The sequence below is a fragment of the Rhinoderma darwinii genome, chromosome 2, assembly GCF_050947455.1.
Source record: "Rhinoderma darwinii isolate aRhiDar2 chromosome 2, aRhiDar2.hap1, whole genome shotgun sequence".
Classification (NCBI taxonomy): Eukaryota; Metazoa; Chordata; class Amphibia; order Anura; family Rhinodermatidae; genus Rhinoderma; species Rhinoderma darwinii.
The window spans coordinates 34486172-34510314 of record NC_134688.1 but is presented as its reverse complement, the minus strand read 5'-3'; positions in this window follow the sequence as shown (position 1 = coordinate 34510314).

Sequence of the window (24143 nt, the reverse complement as noted above, 5' to 3'; positions counted from 1 at the left end):
CGTGGTCTGATCATGCGACCTTGATGATAAAACTTGACGAAAGACATAGCGTCAATCAGACTTACTTGTGGCGATGTAGCTCTTTCCTTTTGTCCCATGGTAAATACAAGGGAGAACTTGAACGAGACCTTAAGGAGTACTTCCAGACTAACGACACCCCTGATATTAATATAGATACCCTTTGGAATGCTCATAAAGCATTTATACAAGGCTCCTTGATCCGCCTCGGACATATTGTTAAGAAGCAAAGGTTAGCAAAACTGGTGTCACTGACGGAAGACATACATAAAATAGAGGCATTGAATAAATCAGCCCCGTCTCAGAGTTATGCGGCTCAGCTTTTTCGACTTAGACAAGAAATGCGAAAATGTTTACTAATGGAATATGAGAAATCTCTTAGGAAAACGAAAGCCACATATTACTCACAAAATAACAAAGCAAGTAAACTGTTGGCCGCTAGACTCAAAATTCAAACTAGGAAATCCAGAATTCCCTTTTTGATCGATCCTCACACTAAACACAAAATTATGCATCCTAAAGATATAGCTGATCAGTTTAAAATATACTATTCGTCACTATATAACTTGAAAGAGGACCCATTCACGGCTCATCCGACTCCATTAGAAATTGAGAATTTTTTAAGGCATATCACACTTCCTCACTTGTCACCTCTCCAACTCTCCAACCTAAATGCCCCAATCTCGGAATCTGAGATAAAAGATATCATCCGTGGATCTCCTTCCGGTAAATCCCCTGGCCCAGATGGGTTGACTAACGATTATTATAAAACGTTCCAAGATATTCTAACACCTGTTCTTAACAATTTTTTTCAGAAAGCTATGTCCTCGGGATCGCTCCCTCGAGAAAATCAGATGGCATTGATTGTGACGATACCTAAACCAGGGAAGTCTCCGGATGTCCCACAGAATTTCAGACCCATATCTCTGTTAAATACAGATATTAAGATGTATGCAAAACTTTTGGCAAACAGGTTAGCCTCCCTACTCCCTGCCTTAATTCAAGAAGATCAAGTCGGATTTGTCAAAGGCTGACAGGCTTCGGATAACACCAGGAGGATAGTGAGTCTTTTACATCATATTGATAAACATAAAATACCATCTGTATTACTTGCATTAGATGCAGAGAAGGCATTTGACCGGATTCATTGGACCTATGCATTTAAAGTGCTAGATAATATGGGGTTCAAGGTAGAGATTTCCACTGCAATCCAAGCCCTGTACTCCCACCCGTCTGCAAAGGTATTTACAAACGGGGTCTTATCAGAAGATTTTAAAATCACAAACGGTACGAGACAGGGTTGTCCGCTATCCCCCCTCATATTTATATTGGCTATGGAACCCTTGGCTCAGATGCTTAGAATGCATGAAAAAATCCATGGAATACAGGTAGGTCCGCTAACTCACACTATCTCACTATTTGCAGACGACATACTTTTGTCTTTGTCACATCCGGAGTCTTCCCTGGCGGCAGTCCTAGAATGTATACAATTATTTGGTAATATCTCCCTTTATAAACTCAACACCCAAAAATCACAAATCCTCCCTTTGTGTTTATCCCCGTCCAAGTTACATTTCTTACAAAACAAGCATCGGTTAGATTGGAGGATGGTAGAAATATCATATTTGGGACTTCATTTGACTCCCAAACATGAGTCTTTGTATGTAAATAACTACACACCACTCCTCAATGACATAAAAAATGAAGCTAATAGACTGCAAAAATGTGAGATCTCCTGGATTGGAAGGATCGCTTCCTTTAAAATGCTTTTACTCCCGAAACTCTTATATCTATTCCGCACCCTGCCCATACACCTTCCCAAGAAATTTTTTCAACAAATCCAGAAAATATTATCACAATTTGTGTGGGCTAAGAGGAAACCCAGAATTGCATTTCACATATTGACCAGAGATAGGAAGCTAGGGGGAATGGGAATCCCGAATATTCATAGATATTACATAGCCACGGTAGTAGCTCAAATTTCCGCTTGGTGGAAAACTGTAAACGCGAAACCTTGGGTTCATATCGAGCCTTCTTGTATTTCCCCGGTTTCACTAAAGGCACTTTTATTTCTTCAATACTGGGACTTACCTTGCCAATTAGACCTATCCCCGCTCACTATAGTCGCTCTACATTGCTGGAAATATTTGCATACATATTCTAAAGAAAGTCTTCCTATGCCCAAATCATTCATACCCATAGACTTCTTGGAGTTGGCTATTTCAGACTTGAATATTTCTATATGGAAAAAAGGAGGTATAACGGATATAGCAAAACTCTTCCAAAATAATCAGCTAGTAGACTTTTCATATCTGAAATCCAAATACTCAATCCCTGCACGAGACCTATATAAATACTTCCAAATTAGACACTTCCTGAGTAGTCATGGTAATCTGGAATCTGTATACAACCATACAATATTTGGGGGGTTAAACAGAAATCTCAAGGGTCTTAAATATATATATGATTCAATCGATACTCAAGCTATATTTGTCAAAACCTACCGTATTAAAATGTGGGAGAGAGACTTGGGAACCGGTTTCACAGACAAAGAATGGTTAAAGGCCTTTAAACTCACACATACCTCCTTATCATGTGCGTCTCATGCAGAAGCAGCGATTAAAACCGCCTTATGGTGGTACTATACACCTGATCGACTCCAACAGATGTTTCCCCAAACCCCAGCCCTATGTTGGAGAAATTGCAACCATAAGGGTACACTGATTCATATACTATGGGAATGCCCTGTCATTGGAGAATATTGGAAAGACGTATTTGCCCTCTTGAGAGAGTTACTGGGGAGTGGGATTCATATGTCACCACAGAAAGCCCTACTATTCCTCCAGATGGAAGAAATTCCTCCACATGCTAGGGTCATAGTATGTAAAATATTGACTATGGCTAAGCTGGTCTTAACTCGTTATTGGAAGACCAATACAACCCCTCTCTTATCGGAACTAGTGGAGCTGATTAATACATCTCATGCATACGAGAAAATTATTGCATATGGTAATTTTACGTATGATACATTTGATACGAGATGGAAGTTGTGGAACCATAGTTCTTACTACAAGCTTAACTGAGAAGGGGGTAAATTATGTATGTAAAGCAATAGGTACCGTAAGTACACAAGTAATGTAAAAAACTGGTGTAGTTCTAATCCTATTTTGTTTACTGTTTTGGTTACTTTTATACTGGAACTCAAGTGATTTATCTGCATTTTCTGAAATATAAACGAGAGTTCATATTATATATGCGGATGTTTTGTACATATGATAAACGTATTATCAACCTGTCTAAATGTAATTTGAGCTAAGAAAATGTAATGTTCAAAATCTGCACATTTCTTTGCAAAAAATGCAATAAATATCATTGAAACTAAAAAGTTAATCAATAAATAATATGTCCCCCAAAATGGTGCTATTGAAAAGTACAACTTGTCCCGCAAAAAACAAGACCTTATACAGCTATGTCGCTGCAAAAATAAAAACGTTATAGCTCTTGGAATGCGACGATGGAAAAACTTAAAAAATGGCTTGGTCATTAAGGTCCAAAATAGGCTGGTCATTAAGGGGTTAATGACCACCATGAAAAGGCGTATTGTCATTAAGGGGTTAAATTCGCAGTGTTGGACGGTCATCTCCAGTTTACTGTTGTATCATTATTATACCGAAATTTATATTATATTATATAATATAATAATATATTATATAATATATATATTATTATATTATACCTGTTAGGAGATGATGTCACCCCCAGATGAAGGCTGTGCCGAAACGTGCGTCGTGGTTGGCGCCATCCCGGTTGTGTCATATAGATGGGTATATATTGAGGCATGTTATTTCATATGCTGTACTCTTTTGAACATGTGTTGCACCTATCCTAGGACCATCACTACTTGTATTTAGCTTCTTGTCCATGTCCTTGTCCATCCTGCAGTATTGTAAAGACAATTTATATTATATATGGTATATATATCCTTATTTCATATATATTGCTTAGCACTATACACTTTATAAATAAGATGTATCCGTATTGTTATGGGCATGTGTTCACCCTGTGTATTTCACTCTGGAGATGTTGCTATATCTATTGTGTGACACTTTTTATTCATTTGTCCTCTATATTTAATAAAGTTTTTTGATACTTTTCAAAAGCATCACTATTGGTGCTTGGTGCCATTATTGTTTAGGTCAGATTTGCCCCCTGCCGCTAGGGGCTGTGGGGTAACACAGCAGGAGGCGTGTGCAGATGCCTGAGGGACTCAGTGGTGTGCCTGCTGAACATGGTGGGCGGTTCCCTGGTGAAGGGTGCGGGTCCATCCCAGGTTTTCGCGTGGGCGGTCCTGTAAAAACATTTTCCCTTGTTAACCCTCTTCCGGTGAGTTATGAGGCGGTTGCGGTCTCAGTCCAGACTGAGACACCTAATTAGGTAAACAGGGATAACTTGGCTGTGTATGTCTGCTTCGAGGGATCGGTGCCCATCTTAAGCAGGAGGTCAGGAAACAAATAGGGAAGGATGAGTATGTGGAGATGTTCTCCCTCCTCCCCTTGGAGAAGTTCTATCTGGATCAGGGGAAGAGGGGCTAGAGCATAAAAGAAGGAGGAGGAGAAAAGGTGTTATCTCCTGATTCCGCAAATGTTTACCAATTGGTTAATATGGTGAACGTTTTCATTTGCGATTCTAGCTAGAGTGATTAGCGAAAAGACCCCGGAGCACTGCTCGGCCCTTTTATGTTTTATGGATTCTATTGGGGAAGCATATAGGGTGTATAAGGGCCTGGTATGGCTCCGTTATGATAAAGAAGTCACAGTACAGCTGACACTAAGCTTTATGCAGAACATAGTGGAATGTCAAAAACAGCAAAAAAAATCAAGAGAATCAAAAGAAATTTAATAAAACAACACCAGTCCCAAGTGAATATAATTCGTAATGTTGTAGGGGGGTAAGGGAATGATAATGCTGGGAATTCTCTGTTATACTCTACTTAAACCCTATACACACACAAGAAACAGAGTATAGAGCCAAGTATATATGAAAAGAATAATTTTTTTTATTAAATACATATAAAAACATACATGTTAAAAAGGTACATGAGTGGAGAGACTCTATATGATATGAACACAGGTAAGTAGGAAAACCAAGTGTATGGTGTGTTTAAAGTCCTTATATTAAGGACATATGAATAGGGCAGTGTGCTATCGTATATAACGTTAGTTGTTTGAGTGTGAGCTGTTTTGTTAAGGACAGAAGTGTCCAAAGGGTGTTTTCTAGAGTAAAATACTCCCAACATTAATAACTCAGATAGCCTTACCCATAATAGTACGCTATAGGGAAAAAGGAAACAAAGCGCACATAGTGCATGAGCCTGTATTAGGTGAGAACAAAAGGAAAAAAGTGGTCAATTGTGCTGACCTGATGTTGTTATGCTCGGAGCATAACATCCCAAGGTGCGTGTCCAAGTTAGACTTAGGTAGAGACAGTTGCAGCCCAAATTCCGGTTTGAAGATTGGTAAAAATCCACTATGTAGATCCAGGAGATAGGGAGATAAAAAATGGAATATCCGAGGGCGCAGCTGTACTGGAAATGGCTTTTATTTGTACAACAACAACAACAATGTGTTTCAAGGCCGTACCGGCCTCTTCGTCAGGTTAGGTACAAGTGTTAGGTCTATTCATGATGACTGTGCATTTATAGCTGGCCTAGGAATCAGTACCGGGTTAAGTTACAGGTCAAAGGTCAAAGGTCAATTGTGTAAGCAAGGTACGGCAGTGAGGTATAAAAATAAAAATTATTCATTTAGAAACAAAACAGTTTTTCATTCATATTAAAGGTATAGACAAAGATACAAAACAAGGATCGTAGGTTCAAAAATATGAATAAGCATTTTTTTACAGAATGATAATAATATAAAAATAATAATATTAAATAAAACAATGATTAAAAAACATTAATGACAATATGTATAAAAGTATGTATAAAAAGATCATAGATGCATTTCAAGTGGAATGTCTCCGCAGTGTGTTTATTCGTTAGTTGTAGTATGAAGTTTTTTATTATTGTTTTGTATTTTCAATTTAAAACATCGTTTATTCCAAACTGTCAGTGGTGTGTATCATCGTCCTGGTGATATGACGCTCCTAGGTATGAGTCATATTAGCAAAGTGCGGTAATGAAGTGTGTAAGTTGTTCCCTATCAGAGAGCAGACCCGTTTTACATTAATATTCAAAATTAGTGCAAAAAGATAGAATAAGCATCTCATATATAATCATGGAAAAAGTGATTTAGAAACATGTAGAAATATATGTAGAAATATATACAAAAGCCTATTAGAGATGGAGCATCTTTGAAATGTGTATTTATTCAATGGGGGTGTTTATTTTTTGTTTATATGTACTTCAAATGTTTGGTGCTTATATTTTAGAGTATCGTTCTTTCAGAGCTGTCAGTGGTGTGTATCGTTGTCATGGTGATTTGACGCTCCTGGGTATGAGTCATTCATGCAGAGAGCGCTGCTGCCGACTCAGAGAAGGGAGCCGTGCGGTTCGAGGAAGATTGATCGGAACAAGAATACACAGCAGCCACGGGTGAGAGAATTGCCTGTATTATAGCGCACAAATGTTGGTATATTCGTTTGTATATATATATATAGGATGATTCCTATATATGTTGCTCTTAGGGTTGTGAAAACGGAGTTACATAATGGTCTCTGTTACTTCATTGAGACCTGTTGGTTTTAATGTCTTGAGTTTATACATCCAGAAGATTTCTCTTCTGCAAAGAATATTATAACGGTCTCTTTGGTTTTCCTTAATGTGATCGATCGGGGTGATGGTGAAGCAGTTAAAATCACTATCATGTGCTAGTGTGCAATGTCTGGATATACTGTGGAGTAAAAATTTCTTTTTGCAGTTGGATCTATGTTTGTTTAATCGACAATGTAAGGGTTGGATTGTTCTTCCCACGTATTGAACTCCACATTTACAGTTTATGAGATAAATCACGAATTTTGACTGACAGTTTAAGTTTTCATTGATGTTAAATACTTTTCCTGTTTGTTGAGACCGGAAAGTGTGTGTTTTATCAGTAATCGATTGACAGCACAGGCACCTAGTTGTTCCGCATTTAAAGCTGCCTATTTCAGATGATTGATTCTGTTGTTGTATTTTCCGTTTAGAATTGTCTTTTATTCCTGAGAGGTTCACTCTACTTGGGGCTAGGATGTTTTTAATAGTTCTCGCTCTTCTGAAAGTAGTTATAGCTTTTGCTGGTAGAATTTTCTGAAGAAAGGGATCAGTTTGGAGTACATGCCAGTGTTTGTTGAGAATGTCTCCTATTCTTTTGTATGATGTATTGTATTGTGTAATGAAGTTAAAACCAAAGTTCATAGTTGTTTTGCTATGTTCTTGTGTGGTTATTTGGTCACTAGTAGATGGTTGTGGAAGACAGTCCTCCTGGTTGAGAATTTCAGTTTTTTTATAGGCATCAGTTAAAAGTGTCTTTGGATAGCCTTTCTCCTTAAGGCGTTTGTATAATATTCGACTCTGTTTCTTGAAATCTGTTTTAAGTGTACAGTTTTTTCTTATTCTCTTGTATTGGCTATAAGGGATGTTCTTGAGCCATTTTGGGTGGTGTCCACTGTTAAAATTCAGGTAGCTATTAGTATCCACTTTTTTAAAATGGGTACGTGTGATGAAATTATTCCCTGATGCAATTATTGATAAATCTAGAAAATCTATCTCTTTTTCTTGTATGTTGGATGTGAATGTGATACCCCAATTATTATCGTTAAGGGAGTGACAAAAATTTTTGGCACTTGTTTGGTCACCATTCCATATGATAAAGAGGTCGTCTATGTATCTTTTGTATAATAAAATGTGATCCATTGCCCAGGGGTGTTTCCAAATAAAATGATCTTCGAAAGCGCCCATAAAAATGTTGGCGTAGCTTGGTGCTACCCTAGTACCCATTGCCGTGCCCTTCACCTGGTGATATATAGTTTCGTCAAAGGAGAATACGTTGTTTTTAAGGATGAATTCCATACTTTTACAGAAAAAATGGATTTGAGGTGGTTGAAGGTCAATGTCCCTTTCCAGGGTGTTTCTAAGGTTTTTGAGACCTAGAGAGTGTTCAATGTTGCTGTACAGAGCACTTACATCTAGGGTGATGAGTAAATTGTTTTTAGAGGGTATCAGGCGGAGTTCACTAATAAGCTGAGTAGAGTCTTTTAGATAACTTGGTAAAGTTACTACATATTTTTGAAAGCACAGGTCTAGGTAGTGGGACAAGTGACAGGTGGGTGATTGCATTCCAGAAATAATTGGTCTGCCTGGGGGATTTTTGGGGTCTTTGTGGATTTTGGGTAGGTGATAGTAGAATGGTAGATTGATATTTTTAGGTGTGAGGTAGTTCTTTTCATTTTTGTTTAGGATTTTATCTGTGAATGCTTGGTCTATCAACACTTTTAGACGTTTAGTAATGTCTTCAATGGGGTTAAAGTCAAGGTTGTTATAATAATTAGTGTCAGATAGGATTTTTAGTGCTTCAGAATAATAGTCAAGTGTGTTCTGGATCACTGTCCCTCCACCTTTGTCAGCAGATCTTATTACAATTAAATTGTTTTCTTTGAGGTTTTTCAGGGCTCGTTTTTCATTCGAGGTGAGGTTATTTTTATACGGAAATTTGTGTTGTTCGAGATTTTCCAAATCTCTACAAACTAAGTGATGAAAGGTGTTGATGAAATTACCCTGGTTGGCTATGGGATAAAATTTCGATGGGGGTTTTAGATTAGTATGTTTAAAAATTACCGGTGTTTCATTCTGTGAATCCACCTCAATAACTGTGTCGACGTTATTTTTGGTGTTATCAGCTTTATGGGTTGTCAGTTGGAAGTGTCTTTGGAGAGTGAGCTTTCTAGTGAAACGGTGTAGGTCAATAAATAAATTAAAACCATTTGTTCCAGTGGTTGGACAGAAAGAGAGGCCTTTGTTAAGAAGAGATATTTCTGTTGTATTTAAAATGTGGTCAGAGAGGTTAAAAATGGACATATATGGTATCGGGGAAGTTAGTGGTATTCTCTTTTTCTTTTTGCCTCCCCGGGTTCCTCTATAACGTTTTTTCGTTTTTTTGGGCGGAAAAAATCGTTTATGGTCAATTGTAGGGGATTGGAGACTGGGGTAATTTCTAAAAAAGAGGAAGAAGCATTTCCTAATGAAGCAATATTTTCTACATCAGAGGAAGAGGCTGTTTCCTCTGGAATTGCGGTACATATAGCAGGGGTTAGAAATGGAACGGACATAGTGGAACCAACTTTTGTATTATCAATCGTGGTCATGGTACTTGGGGATAAAGGTAGATCCAGAACAAATGCTCGTTCATTGACAAGTGTACTATTATCGGATTCCATGTTGTTATCAGATTCCATATTAATAACTGTATTGGTGGATAAATCATTCGATGTGTTGTGTATTGTAAAAATGGATAGGTCTAGAAACGACTATAAAGCTACTCAAACCCTTTTCTTTACACCATGATTTTCATATCATTAATCACAACATTACCAATCGAATTTTCCGACTTGAGCAAGACCTTATTGAGAGAAAAGCCATCAAACTAAACCGAGATAGATTAGACTATCTATCAAACCAGATTAGAACCTGGAATAAACCAATACCACAACACCACCTTAAACGAGTTGACACCCCAAAAAACACCCAACAACGGCTATTGCCAATACATTCATCAAAAACAAATGAAGACCACAGAATGGCACACAACAAATCAAATAGACTTTTCTTAAACAGCAAATACATCAAAGCAAACAAAACGGTAAAACAGGTAATGAACGTTACTAATTTAGAAACACAAAAAATAAATACAAATTCCACCCCCATCCAAAAATCGAACACAATAAGGGAACAGGCAGCCATATCCTCACCAATTGACTCCCTAGACCTATCCATTTTTACAATACACAACACATCGAATGATTTATCCACCAATACAGTTATTAATATGGAATCTGATAACAACATGGAATCCGATAATAGTACACTTGTCAATGAACGAGCATTTGTTCTGGATCTACCTTTATCCCCAAGTACCATGACCACGATTGATAATACAAAAGTTGGTTCCACTATGTCCGTTCCATTTCTAACCCCTGCTATATGTACCGCAATTCCAGAGGAAACAGCCTCTTCCTCTGATGTAGAAAATATTGCTTCATTAGGAAATGCTTCTTCCTCTTTTTTAGAAATTACCCCAGTCTCCAATCCCCTACAATTGACCATAAACGATTTTTTCCGCCCAAAAAAACGAAAAAACGTTATAGAGGAACCCGGGGAGGCAAAAAGAAAAAGAGAATACCACTAACTTCCCCGATACCATATATGTCCATTTTTAACCTCTCTGACCACATTTTAAATACAACAGAAATATCTCTTCTTAACAAAGGCCTCTCTTTCTGTCCAACCACTGGAACAAATGGTTTTAATTTATTTATTGACCTACACCGTTTCACTAGAAAGCTCACTCTCCAAAGACACTTCCAACTGACAACCCATAAAGCTGATAACACCAAAAATAACGTCGACACAGTTATTGAGGTGGATTCACAGAATGAAACACCGGTAATTTTTAAACATACTAATCTAAAACCCCCATCGAAATTTTATCCCATAGCCAACCAGGGTAATTTCATCAACACCTTTCATCACTTAGTTTGTAGAGATTTGGAAAATCTCGAACAACACAAATTTCCGTATAAAAATAACCTCACCTCGAATGAAAAACGAGCCCTGAAAAACCTCAAAGAAAACAATTTAATTGTAATAAGATCTGCTGACAAAGGTGGAGGGACAGTGATCCAGAACACACTTGACTATTATTCTGAAGCACTAAAAATCCTATCTGACACTAATTATTATAACAACCTTGACTTTAACCCCATTGAAGACATTACTAAACGTCTAAAAGTGTTGATAGACCAAGCATTCACAGATAAAATCCTAAACAAAAATGAAAAGAACTACCTCACACCTAAAAATATCAATCTACCATTCTACTATCACCTACCCAAAATCCACAAAGACCCCAAAAATCCCCCAGGCAGACCAATTATTTCTGGAATGCAATCACCCACCTGTCACTTGTCCCACTACCTAGACCTGTGCTTTCAAAAATATGTAGTAACTTTACCAAGTTATCTAAAAGACTCTACTCAGCTTATTAGTGAACTCCGCCTGATACCCTCTAAAAACAATTTACTCATCACCCTAGATGTAAGTGCTCTGTACAGCAACATTGAACACTCTCTAGGTCTCAAAAACCTTAGAAACACCCTGGAAAGGGACATTGACCTTCAACCACCTCAAATCCATTTTTTCTGTAAAAGTATGGAATTCATCCTTAAAAACAACGTATTCTCCTTTGACGAAACTATATATCACCAGGTGAAGGGCACGGCAATGGGTACTAGGGTAGCACCAAGCTACGCCAACATTTTTATGGGCGCTTTCGAAGATCATTTTATTTGGAAACACCCCTGGGCAATGGATCACATTTTATTATACAAAAGATACATAGACGACCTCTTTATCATATGGAATGGTGACCAAACAAGTGCCAAAAATTTTTGTCACTCCCTTAACGATAATAATTGGGGTATCACATTCACATCCAACATACAAGAAAAAGAGATAGATTTTCTAGATTTATCAATAATTGCATCAGGGAATAATTTCATCACACGTACCCATTTTAAAAAAGTGGATACTAATAGCTACCTGAATTTTAACAGTGGACACCACCCAAAATGGCTCAAGAACATCCCTTATAGCCAATACAAGAGAATAAGAAAAAACTGTACACTTAAAACAGATTTCAAGAAACAGAGTCGAATATTATACAAACGCCTTAAGGAGAAAGGCTATCCAAAGACACTTTTAACTGATGCCTATAAAAAAACTGAAATTCTCAACCAGGAGGACTGTCTTCCACAACCATCTACTAGTGACCAAATAACCACACAAGAACATAGCAAAACAACTATGAACTTTGGTTTTAACTTCATTACACAATACAATACATCATACAAAAGAATAGGAGACATTCTCAACAAACACTGGCATGTACTCCAAACTGATCCCTTTCTTCAGAAAATTCTACCAGCAAAAGCTATAACTACTTTCAGAAGAGCGAGAACTATTAAAAACATCCTAGCCCCAAGTAGAGTGAACCTCTCAGGAATAAAAGACAATTCTAAATGGAAAATACAACAACAGAATCAATCATCTGAAATAGGCAGCTTTAAATGCGGAACAACTAGGTGCCTGTGCTGTCAATCGATTACTGATAAAACACACACTTTCCGGTCTCAACAAACAGGAAAAGTATTTAACATCAATGAAAACTTAAACTGTCAGTCAAAATTCGTGATTTATCTCATAAACTGTAAATGTGGAGTTCAATACGTGGGAAGAACAATCCAACCCTTACATTGTCGATTAAACAAACATAGATCCAACTGCAAAAAGAAATTTTTACTCCACAGTATATCCAGACATTGCACACTAGCACATGATAGTGATTTTAACTGCTTCACCATCACCCCGATCGATCACATTAAGGAAAACCAAAGAGACCGTTATAATATTCTTTGCAGAAGAGAAATCTTCTGGATGTATAAACTCAAGACATTAAAACCAACAGGTCTCAATGAAGTAACAGAGACCATTATGTAACTCCGTTTTCACAACCCTAAGAGCAACATATATAGGAATCATCCTATATATATATATACAAACGAATATACCAACATTTGTGCGCTATAATACAGGCAATTCTCTCACCCGTGGCTGCTGTGTATTCTTGTTCCGATCAATCTTCCTCGGACCGCACGGCTCCCTTCTCTGAGTCGGCAGCAGCGCTCTCTGCATGAATGACTCATACCCAGGAGCGTCAAATCACCATGACAACGATACACACCACTGACAGCTCTGAAAGAACGATACTCTAAAATATAAGCACCAAACATTTGAAGTACATATAAACAAAAAATAAACACCCCCATTGAATAAATACACATTTCAAAGATGCTCCATCTCTAATAGGCTTTTGTATATATTTCTACATATATTTCTACATGTTTCTAAATCACTTTTTCCATGATTATATATGAGATGCTTATTCTATCTTTTTGCACTAATTTTGAATATTAATGTAAAACGGGTCTGCTCTCTGATAGGGAACAACTTACACACTTCATTACCGCACTTTGCTAATATGACTCATACCTAGGAGCGTCATATCACCAGGACGATGATACACACCACTGACAGTTTGGAATAAACGATGTTTTAAATTGAAAATACAAAACAATAATAAAAAACTTCATACTACAACTAACGAATAAACACACTGCGGAGACATTCCACTTGAAATGCATCTATGATCTTTTTATACATACTTTTATACATATTGTCATTAATGTTTTTTAATCATTGTTTTATTTAATATTATTATTTTTATATTATTATCATTCTGTAAAAAAATGCTTATTCATATTTTTGAACCTACGATCCTTGTTTTGTATCTTTGTCTATACCTTTAATATGAATGAAAAACTGTTTTGTTTCTAAATGAATAATTTTTATTTTTATACCTCACTGCCGTACCTTGCTTACACAATTGACCTTTGACCTTTGACCTGTAACTTAACCCGGTACTGATTCCTAGGCCAGCTATAAATGCACAGTCATCATGAATAGACCTAACACTTGTACCTAACCTGACGAAGAGGCCGGTACGGCCTTGAAACACATTGTTGTTGTTGTTGTACAAATAAAAGCCATTTCCAGTACAGCTGCGCCCTCGGATATTCCATTTTTTATCTCCCTATCTCCTGGGTTACCCATAATAGTAGTCCTGGTAGCCTGGATACCTGTGTGTAGAACAATAAGATGTCATTTTTTATCAAAATTTCTTATTTTCACAGGAAACAAAATACCCCATTGTTGCCCAATTTGTCCTTGGTGCGGCAATACCCCATTTGTGGTGATAAACTGCCGTTTGGGCCCATGGGAGGGCTCAGAAGGAAAGGACCACCATTTGGCCTACTGGAGTTTTTCTGGTGCTAAGTCATGTATGCAGAAGCCCCTGAGGTACCAGTACAGTTGAAACCCCTGAGAAGTGACCCCATTTTAAAAACGACACCCCTTAAGACATTCATCTAGAGGTGTAGTGAGCCTTTTGACCCCACAGGTACTGTGTAAAAGATAATGCACAGCAGATGGGGCAGAGTGAGATTTGCAATTTTCTATATATATATGGCATGTCCGTGCCCGATATAGTGTGCCCAGCATGTGCCACTGGAGATATACACACCATAAGATGTAATGTGGGTTCTCCCGGGTACGGCAATACCCTACATGTGGCTGTTATTAGCTGCCTGGGCACACGGCAGGGCTCAGAAGGGAAAGATGAGGGGCATAAGCTGTGCGGAGTGTATCAGGGTAAATTAAAAATTAATCCCTTCCCGACATTTGCCGTACATGTACGTGCAGCAACCACGAGGAAGAGCTTCCCAGGAGGATGGGAGCAGTAGTGAAGTGCACGGTGTAAGGCCTGAGGTATCTGTAGGAATCTCTACCTCTCCTCCCTCGCTCCTTCTCGAGCTGGCACAGTGACAGGGGGGCTGCACTATGGATGATGGTGGTGATAGTCTTTTCCCCCGTAGCAACTCCCGTGATGGTGGTAGTAGTATGTGTGCGCCTGGCAAGGTGGTATGTGGGGTGCCCTTGATGTTATGCAGTGCACGGACCAGACGACACAGGGGATTTGAATAACTCACGTTTACTGAAGAACTTTATACAGTCTTCCAAAATGGAGGCACGTTATCTTCTGTCCACTTCAGCAGTTGAGGGGAAGAAGGGACCAGTGGGTGACCAATGAGGGTTTCAATTGTCCAGCTATATCTAGAAATCATTCACTTTTCCAGCAGCGTGTGTAATAAATGAACTCACTTTTCTCAGTGATGAGGGTTGTAGTTGAGTGACTTGATAGACACTTCTTATATTAATTGTGGCGTGCGGCAGAACCGGTAACAGCGCCAGCAGGAGTTCTGAGGCCCAATATTATATAGACTTCTCCTCAGAAACAGACAGACAGCTTTTCAGCTAAATAATACTTGCTGTGGTGATGATAGAGATGATATGCTGGTTACAATCTCCTTACTGTTCCTCCTCTTGCATTGGGCTGCAGGTGCTGAGACCTGTTGCCAGTTGAAAGGATTGTATTAATCTGCTGTGTCAGAGCAGCTAGCAGACATGTCTGTCTCCTCACAGACACGACCCGACTCCTCTGTGTAGACTGTGAGACAGAGTCAGAGTGAGGCTCTAGGGCTGTAGCCAGGCTCCACCCCCTTTTCAAACAATGCTAGATGTACAATGCACCCTCTAGTGGCTCCCCACTGATACCTTCATCCTTCTCTTCAGCTGGTGAACAGCACACTGTGTGAAAAATAATAAAGACATGTAAAACACATACAATGCATGACATACAAATAACAGGGAACCAGAAGGGTATCTTCTGGGATGCTGCATACTCCCGGACTTAAGACAAGACGTCCTCGTCGTTTTCTTGGATATGAACAGCCTAAAAGATGTAAAAAGGGTTAACATGAAATGCAAACATCTTAATAACATTGTATTCCTGTATTCTTGACTCTCGAAGGGGGAATAGGGGCGAAGATTTCTTCTGTAACAGTTGGAAGATGAGGGGCAGAAGTCTCAAGTCAAGATGAGCGGCAGTGTCCAACAGTTTATGGCACTTAGGATATGAGGGGCTCTGGTACGGCAGAGTCTATGGGGATATTCCCTCTTGAACGTAACAAGGGTTGGTAGGCTTCGGCCTAACTTGGATAGGAATAAATGAAGAAATGAAGAAGGGGCTCTAGAACATAAGAGTCTTTCTTGTTCCCTACTTGCAATTATATTCAATCCCTATAGCGAACTGGTTTCACTCCTTTAGTGGTTCTCTCTGATCTCCTGACAGGTTCAGGTACAACAACAGCAGGTACATGATGTGATCTGTCCTCTGTGTGAGTTGTAGACACTGTAGGTGTAGGATCAGGTGCAAGGAATGACAAAATTGGGGTAAACCACCAACTCAGTGGGTTCTTTATGTCCAAGTGTTGCTCTTGAGTTGAGGACTCAGTAGTTGTTGCTTCAATAGCTTCAGTTACTTCTGGTAGATCAATTGCAACTGGTTCTTCAATTGATATTTCCTGTTCAATGGTAGGCAACTGTTGATCTTGTAGGCACAGTTTAAGCCTGTTACGGTGGACAATTTGCGGTTGTTTACCATCTCTTTGGATCTCATAGATATCTGTTCCTCGGTATGGGACAGCCTTGATGGTATAAGGGATTCTTTCCCACTTAGTGTCCAATTTGCTGGTTCTTTGAAAGTTTTTCAACCAGACAAGGTCTCCAACTTGAAAGGGTTTAGCATTAGCATGTTGGTCATAATCATGTTGTTGCTTCTTTCTCGCTTCTTCCATCCAAGCTTCAACAATTTCATTTGCATCAGCCATGCGTCTTTGGTGTTCACTCACCCACTCTGTGGTTGGTAGAGGGTTCAAGTCATCTGGAACGGACACATTCAATGAAATGTCTGAAGGCAGCTTTCCTTGTCTTCCGAACAATAGGAAGTATGGGGTGTAACCTGTGGAGGCTTGCATAGTGTTGTTGTAGATGTACACCAACTCAGGCAAATGATTTGGCCAGACAGCTCTCTGATGAGGCGGTAAAGTTCTGAGCATCTCAATCAGAATCTGGTTCATCTTCTCACACAACCCATTTCCTTGGGGATGGTAAGCGGTTGTTCTTAGTTTCTTACAGTTGTACAGCTGACAAAGTTCCTGAAATAGTTGGGATTCAAATGCAGAACCTCTATCTGTCAAGATCTTCTCAGGACAGCCATAGGGTAGAAGGAAAGTTTTTAGGAAGACTGCAGCGGTGGTCTTTGCTGTCAAGTCCTTTACTGGTACTGCGACTGTGAATTTGGTGTAATGGTCGATGATGGTCATGGCATAGGTGTATCCTGTTCTACTTGGCTCCATTTTCACATGGTCGATGGCCACGATCTCCAGCGGTCGATGACTCGCGATAGGATGCAGAGGGGCCTTTTGGTTTGGCTTCTCTCCTCTTGCTAAGGCACAAGCAGTACATTCTTGACACCATTTCTCGACATCACCTCTAATTCCGATCCAATAGAATCTTCTGCGAATTGTAGCTTCTGTCTTTTGAACTCCAAAGTGTCCAGACTTGTTGTGGTATGCCTCAAGGACAACTTTGGCATCTCTCCTTGGGATGACAATTTGGTGCAGCCGATTACTGGTGATGGGATCCAGCACTCTCCTCAGCAGCAGACCATTCTCTTCAAAGAGACGTTTCCTTTGTCTCCAAAGGCGAAGTAGTTCTGGGTCTGTGTTGCCTCGGCGGATTCTAATGGGTATTTTTTTGGTATCCAGGTAGTCTAGGATATCTCCAATCACTGCTTCTTGGCCTGTTGGGAAGAACAATGTACCTGGGTTTTGTTGTTGGTAGCATCAGGATCTGCAAAGCGGTTGTAGAATACAGGCATCTCTACTTCCTCTTTGTAGTTTTCATCATCAGGATTCTCCGGGTCTTCTCCTGTAGGCAGGCGGGACAAGGCATCCGCATTGATGTTGGACTTGCCTGTTCTGTATTTGACCACGAAGTTGTAATTTGCTAATCGTGAAGCCTATCTCTGTTCTAAGGCTCCCAGCCTTGCGGTGTTCAGGTGTGCTAGCGGGTTGTTATCTGTGAAGACAGTGAAGGAAGAAGCGGCAAGGTAGTCCTTAAACTTCTCTGTGACGGCCCAGACCAATGCAAGGAACTCCAGCTTGAAGGAACTATAGTTCTGATCGTTTCTTTCAGCTCCTTTGAGTGCTCTACTTGCATAGGCGATCACTCTTTCTTTGTCTCCTTGTTGTTGGGCCAGCACTGCACCAAGTCCTTGGTTGCATCTGTGTAAAGATGGAAGGGCAGGCTGTAATCTGGGTAGCCCAGAATGGGTGGTTCAGTCAATAATCTTTTTAGTAACTGGAAGGCAATTTCTTGTTCTTCTTTCCAGTTAATGGGAATTCTCCTCTTCAAGTGTTCTTTAGGGTGCCCCCTCAAGAGTTCTTGTAGCGGTTCAGCGATGCGGGCAAAATGAGGAATGAATCTCCGGTAGTACCCGGCAAATCCGAGAAAGTTTCTTACTTCCTTCACAGTGGTAGGTGTAGGCCAACTGTGGACAGCAGCTATCTTCTCAGGATCTGGCTTTATGCCTTCTGCGCTCACTATATGTCCCAAGTACTGGACTTGAGGTTGGAGGAGGTGACACTTGGAGGGTTTGATTTTTAAGCCATTTTTGGTTAGGACCTGGAACACTTCAGCTAGATGCTTGAGATGATCTTCATAGGACTTGGAGTAGACTATGACGTCATCCAGGTATAGGAGCACAGTCTCAAAGTTCCTGTGACCTAGGCATCTTTCCATCAGCCTTTGGAATGTTCCAGGAGCATTGCACAGTCCGAAGGGCATGCAATTGAACTCGAATAAGCCCATTGGGTTGGTGAAGGCTGTCTTCTCCCTATCAGCTGGAGACATTGGTACTTGCCAGTAACCACTTGTGAGATCCAGTGTAGAGAAGTAGGCAGCTGATCCCAGGGCTGTCAGAGATTCTTCAATCCTTGGAAAAGGATAGGCATCCTTGTGGGTAATGTTATTAATTTTTCTGTAATCCACACAGAAGCGAAGGTTGCCATCTTTCTTCCTGACAAGAACTAGTGGTGCAGCCCAGGGGCTGTGACTTTCTTGGATGACTTTTGCCTCTTTCATGTCGTGGACCATTTGTTTCACGTCTTGGTATAGGGCAGGTGGTATAGGCCTGTGTCTTTCCTTAATGGGAGGATGAGTACCAGTGGGAATAGTGTGCTCAATGTCTTTTGCTCTCCCATTGTCCAGAGGATGCTTACTGAAGGCTTCATGGCTATCCTGAGCCACTTCAAGTACTCCTTGGATCTGGTAGGCAGGTGTTGTTGCAGTTCCCACATGGATTTCTCCCCACCAGGGTGTTACTGGTGCTTCTTCTGACGTCTTTAGTTGCTGTGCAGCCTGTTTAGCGGTGACAGTTGGAATGTCCACAAGGTCTTGCACACTGAGTTGGGACAGCTGTGCTACAGGGTAGTACTTCCTCAGGGTTACTGAATGGTCTCCTAAGTTGAGAAGACGGATGGGTACTTTCCCTTCGACCACAGTCACTAAACTTCGGGCAGCCATAACCATTGGATGTTCATCTAGTGGTATTGGTTCCACTAGGGCTTGGTAGTCAAGTCCTTGTAGGCCTGAACGGGCCCGACACCATAGCAGTGTTTCTGTGCCAGGTTTTAGGGTTACTGGATGGTGGTCCTTGATGCGAGCTCTGCAGATCTCTCCTCTGGCGTTGGTGAATCGCTGTTGGGCAGCCAGTACACGGATGGTCTTGTGTATTACCTTCTGGGCAGCCTGGGAAGCCGTGGGGACGGATTGTCGTAGGGCCTCTAGCATTTCTCCATAGCAGTGCTTTAGGATGTTCATTCCCAGAATTACTGTGGGTTGTCCTTGATCTTTAACTTTGATCACAAGGACTCCTTGCTGAGGTAAGTGCACTCCTCCCACTTGGACAGTAGGCTCCCAGTACCCGTGCAGAGGTAGGGACTGGCCGTTGGTAGCGATGACGTCTAACCAGGCTTCTGGAGGTTGCATCAGGATCTCGCTACTCCAGTGTTGTTCAAAGGCGGCCTGCTGGATGGTTGTCACTTGGGATCCCGTATCCAGGAGGGCAGCAAATGGTACTCCATTGATGCGGATGGTAACTTCTGGACGAGGTCCGACAAACCGTGGCAGCCATTTTGGATCTTTGGGACCTATTATTTCTCCTCCCGAGGAATGGTCCTCTGCCTCGGGAGACGTCCGTTTAACGCCCAGCATTGACGTTCTTGGTGACCTATCTTATGGCAGTGTCTGCAGGCAGGTCTCCCATGTTCATCAAAGCGATCTGTCGACGTTTTGTTGGGACTATTGCGGTAGCCCTTGCTAGGACTATTTGGATAACTGTCTCTAGATGTTGGCAGCTCACATTTTACTGGAGAGCTGGCTTCTAGATTCTCCAGTCGTTGGCAGACTTGCTCCAGGCTTTTGGCAATGAGTTTCAGTTGATCTTGGTACTGATCTCCTCCAGCTGTGATTTGAGCCTGTGTAGTCTGGTAGGTGATGGGCTTGCAAGGTGTTGGATGTGGTGCTACTGGGGCAGGTTCCTCTTCTGCCTCTTTAAGAGGGGTGGTAGCCCTGACTGTTCTTCTTCTGGGCCTTCTTTCTAGTACCTCTATGGCCAGTTCTTTAAACTCATGGAAGGTGCTGTCAGGGTTCTGGACGGACATCATTTGTAGTTGATGACTCATGGAATCTGAGGCGACTCCTTCAATGAACTGCTCCCTCAGGATTCTGTCTGCTTTTTCAGCCTCATGGGGGTCGGCTTGTATCATGGCCCTCATGGTCTCCTGTAAGGAAAGAGCAAAATTTCGGAGTGTCTCACCTGGTTGCTGAACTCTGTCCATGAACCTCATCCTGAGCTCAGAGATGGATTTGGGCTCAAAGGTGGTACGTAGCTGGACCAGGATCTGATCCACAGCCTTCTTTTGGATACGTGGCCAGGACTCCACTTCTTTTAGGGCCACATCTTGTAGTTGTCCCATTAAGATCTCTACCTTCTGTTCTTCTGGAATGGGGTAGAGGCGGAACATGGCAAGCATCTTTTTTCTAAAGTCTTTTAAGGTGTGTGGTTCACCTTTGTAGTGGGGCAGCCATGGGGCCCCTGCATAGTAGGGCATGGACAGCGGCATGATGCAGGGTGCTGCAGCAGGTGTTGTTCTTTCTGTCATGGCCGGTGTAGTGACCATGCTGAGACCGGGCTCTTCCGTGTCACTTGAGTCCGACATTGTTACTGTCCCTTTAAATTTTTCCAATGTCTATTATTGGCGCTCCCGGACTTTTAACTGAGTCGGGGGTCTTGTTAAAGGTGCTCCCGGACTTTTTATTGGGTCCGGAGTGATGTCCAGGATGCTCCCGGGCTTTTTATTGGGCACCGGTGGTGGTACAGCAGGGGTTAACTTGATGGCCAATTGAATCGGGACTCACCGATGGTATGCTGTTGCTTCCCTCTGGGCTGTACTTTGTTACCGGGCTGTTCCGTTGCTCTCCTGTGATGTTTTTGGGAGAGTTGCTGGTTGCAGGGGATCCGCGGTGGAGGTGCCGTGCAGAGGCTTCACTCATCCAAGATGGTGGCGCCTAGCAGTTTTCGGCCGTTCCCTCTTGCCTGTGCTGGATATTGTGAGTTCCTATAATCATCCAGATGGTGGCGCTAGACTGGCGCCGCAGGTTAACCTGTCTGGAGCGGGTAAATGGAACTGTGACGCAGCAGTTTGTGAGGTAAAATGGCGGATTAACCCCTTTTGGGCTGGAACTGCTGGGAAACAGTGATTTTAACCCCTTTTGGGGCTGAAATAGTCTCTTGCAGCTGCGGTTGCAGCTTTGTACGGTGGGGACCAGGGCTTTGGGACAAAGTCTCTCTGGTTTGGGGCCCACATGAGATTTAAACGTATCCTGTTCGTGACGCCAAAGTTTATATGCAGCAACCACGAGGAAGAGCTTCCCAGGAGGATGGGAGCAGTAGTGAAGTGCACGGTGTATGGCCTGAGGTATCTGTAGGAATCTCTACCTCTCCTCCCTCGCTCCTTCTCGGGCTGGCACAGTGACAGGGGGGCTGCCGTGATGGTGGTAGTAGTATGTGTGCGCCTGGCAAGGTGGTATGTGGGGTGCCCTTGATGTTATGCAGTGCAGGGACCAGACGACACAGGGGATTTGAATAACTCACGTTTACTGAAGAACTTTATACAGTCTTCCAAAATGGAGGCACGTTATCTTCTGTCCACTTCAACAGTTGAGGGGAAGAAGGGACCAGTGGGTGACCAATGAGGGTTTCAATTGTCCAGCTATATCTAGAAATCATTCACTTTTCCAGCAGCGTGTGTAATAAATGAACTCACTTTTCTCAGTGATGAGGGTTGTAGTTGAGTGACTTGATAGACACTTCTTATATTAATTGTGGCGTGCGGCAGAACCGGTAACAGCGCCAGCAGGAGTTCTGAGGCCCAATATTATATAGACTTCTCCTCAGAAACAGACAGACAGCTTTTCAGCTAAATAATACTTGCTGTGGTGATGATAGAGATGATATGCTGGTTACAATCTCCTTACTGTTCCTCCTCTTGCATTGGGCTGCAGGTGCTGAGACCTGTTGCCAGTTGAAAGGATTGTATTAATCTGCTGTGTCAGAGCAGCTAGCAGACATGTCTGTCTCCTCACAGACACGACCCGACTCCTCTGTGTAGACTGTGAGACAGAGTCAGAGTGAGGCTCTAGGGCTGTAGCCAGGCTCCACCCCCTTTTCAAACAATGCTAGATGTACAATGCACCCTCTAGTGGCTCCCCACTGATACCTTCATCCTTCTCTTCAGCTGGTGAACAGCACACTGTGTGAAAAATAATAAAGACATGTAAAACACATACAATGCATGACATACAAATAACAGGGAACCAGAAGGGTATCTTCTGGGATGCTGCATACGTCATGGAAAGCATTGACTTCCCGCATCTTGCCGTACATGTACGCCGAATGTTTGGGACCGGCTCAGAAGCTGAGCCGGTGCCATCATCACCGGATCTCAGCTGTATCTTACAGCTGACATCCGGCTGTAACGGCGGGGACCGAAATTAGCTTCGATCCCCGCCATTAACCCCTTAAGTGCAGCGCTCAAACGCGATCACTGCACTTAAGGTGTTTGCAGCTCATCGGAACCCCAGTTATGAAATTGCTGGGGTTCCGGTGGCTGCAATGGCAACCGGAGGCCTAATACTGGCCTCCCGGTCTGCCTAGCACCGAAGCCGGTCAAGATCCGCCCGGTCGGCGGAGCCTGATCGGCTTCCGTAGCTGCCGGCAAGATGGCGCCGGGTCAGGAGCTGATCCGGCGTCATCAGCGGTGGAAGTCAGCTGTACTGTACAGCTGACATCCACCTGTAACGGCAGGAACCGGAGCTAGCTCCGATCCCTGCCATTAACCCCTTCGATGCAGCAATCGAAAGCGATTGCTGCATCGTAGCGGTTACTAGCAGATCGCCAGCCCTGACAGGCAATCAGGACTGGCGACTGCTGTTATGGCAACAGGAGACACAATGGTCTCCTGCTCTGCCATTACGGAAGCCGATTTAGGCCCCGCCGGGAGGCGAAGCCTAATCGGCTTGCTGTCAGTGAATGACTGACAGATCTAATACATTGCACTACATAGGTAGTGCAATGTATTAGAAAAAAAAAATCTGACCGTTGGACCGTCAAGTCCCCTAGCGGGACTTGAAAAAAAGTGTAAAAAAAGTATAAAAAAGTGTAAAAAAAAGTGCAAATAATAAAAGTTTGAAAACAATAAAAGTTTCAATTAATCAAATAAAACACAATCCCCCTTTTACTCTTATCAAGTCCTTTATTATTGAAAAATAATAATAAACCATATGTATTTTGTATCGTCGCGACCGTAACGACCTGAGCTATCAAAGTATTATATTATTTATTGCACGCGGTGAACAGCGTAAAAAAAAACGTAAAAAACGTTACCAGAGTTTCTGTTTTTTAGTCACTTTGCCCTACAAATGTTAGAATAAAAAGTGATCAAAAAGTCGCACATATCCAAAAATGGTACCTATAAAAACTATAGCTCGTCCCGCAAAAAACAAGCCCTCATACACCTCAGTCGACAAAAAAATTAAAAAGTTATGGTTCTCACAACTTGGCGACAGAAAAAATACATTCTTTTTACAAAAGTAATTTTATTGTGCAAAAAGTTGTAAAACATAAAAAAGTGCTATAAATTAGGTATCGCCGGAATCGTACTGACCCGCAGAATAACGTGAACATGTAGTTTATAACGCGTGGTGAACGCTGTATAAAAAAAAACGAAAAAAG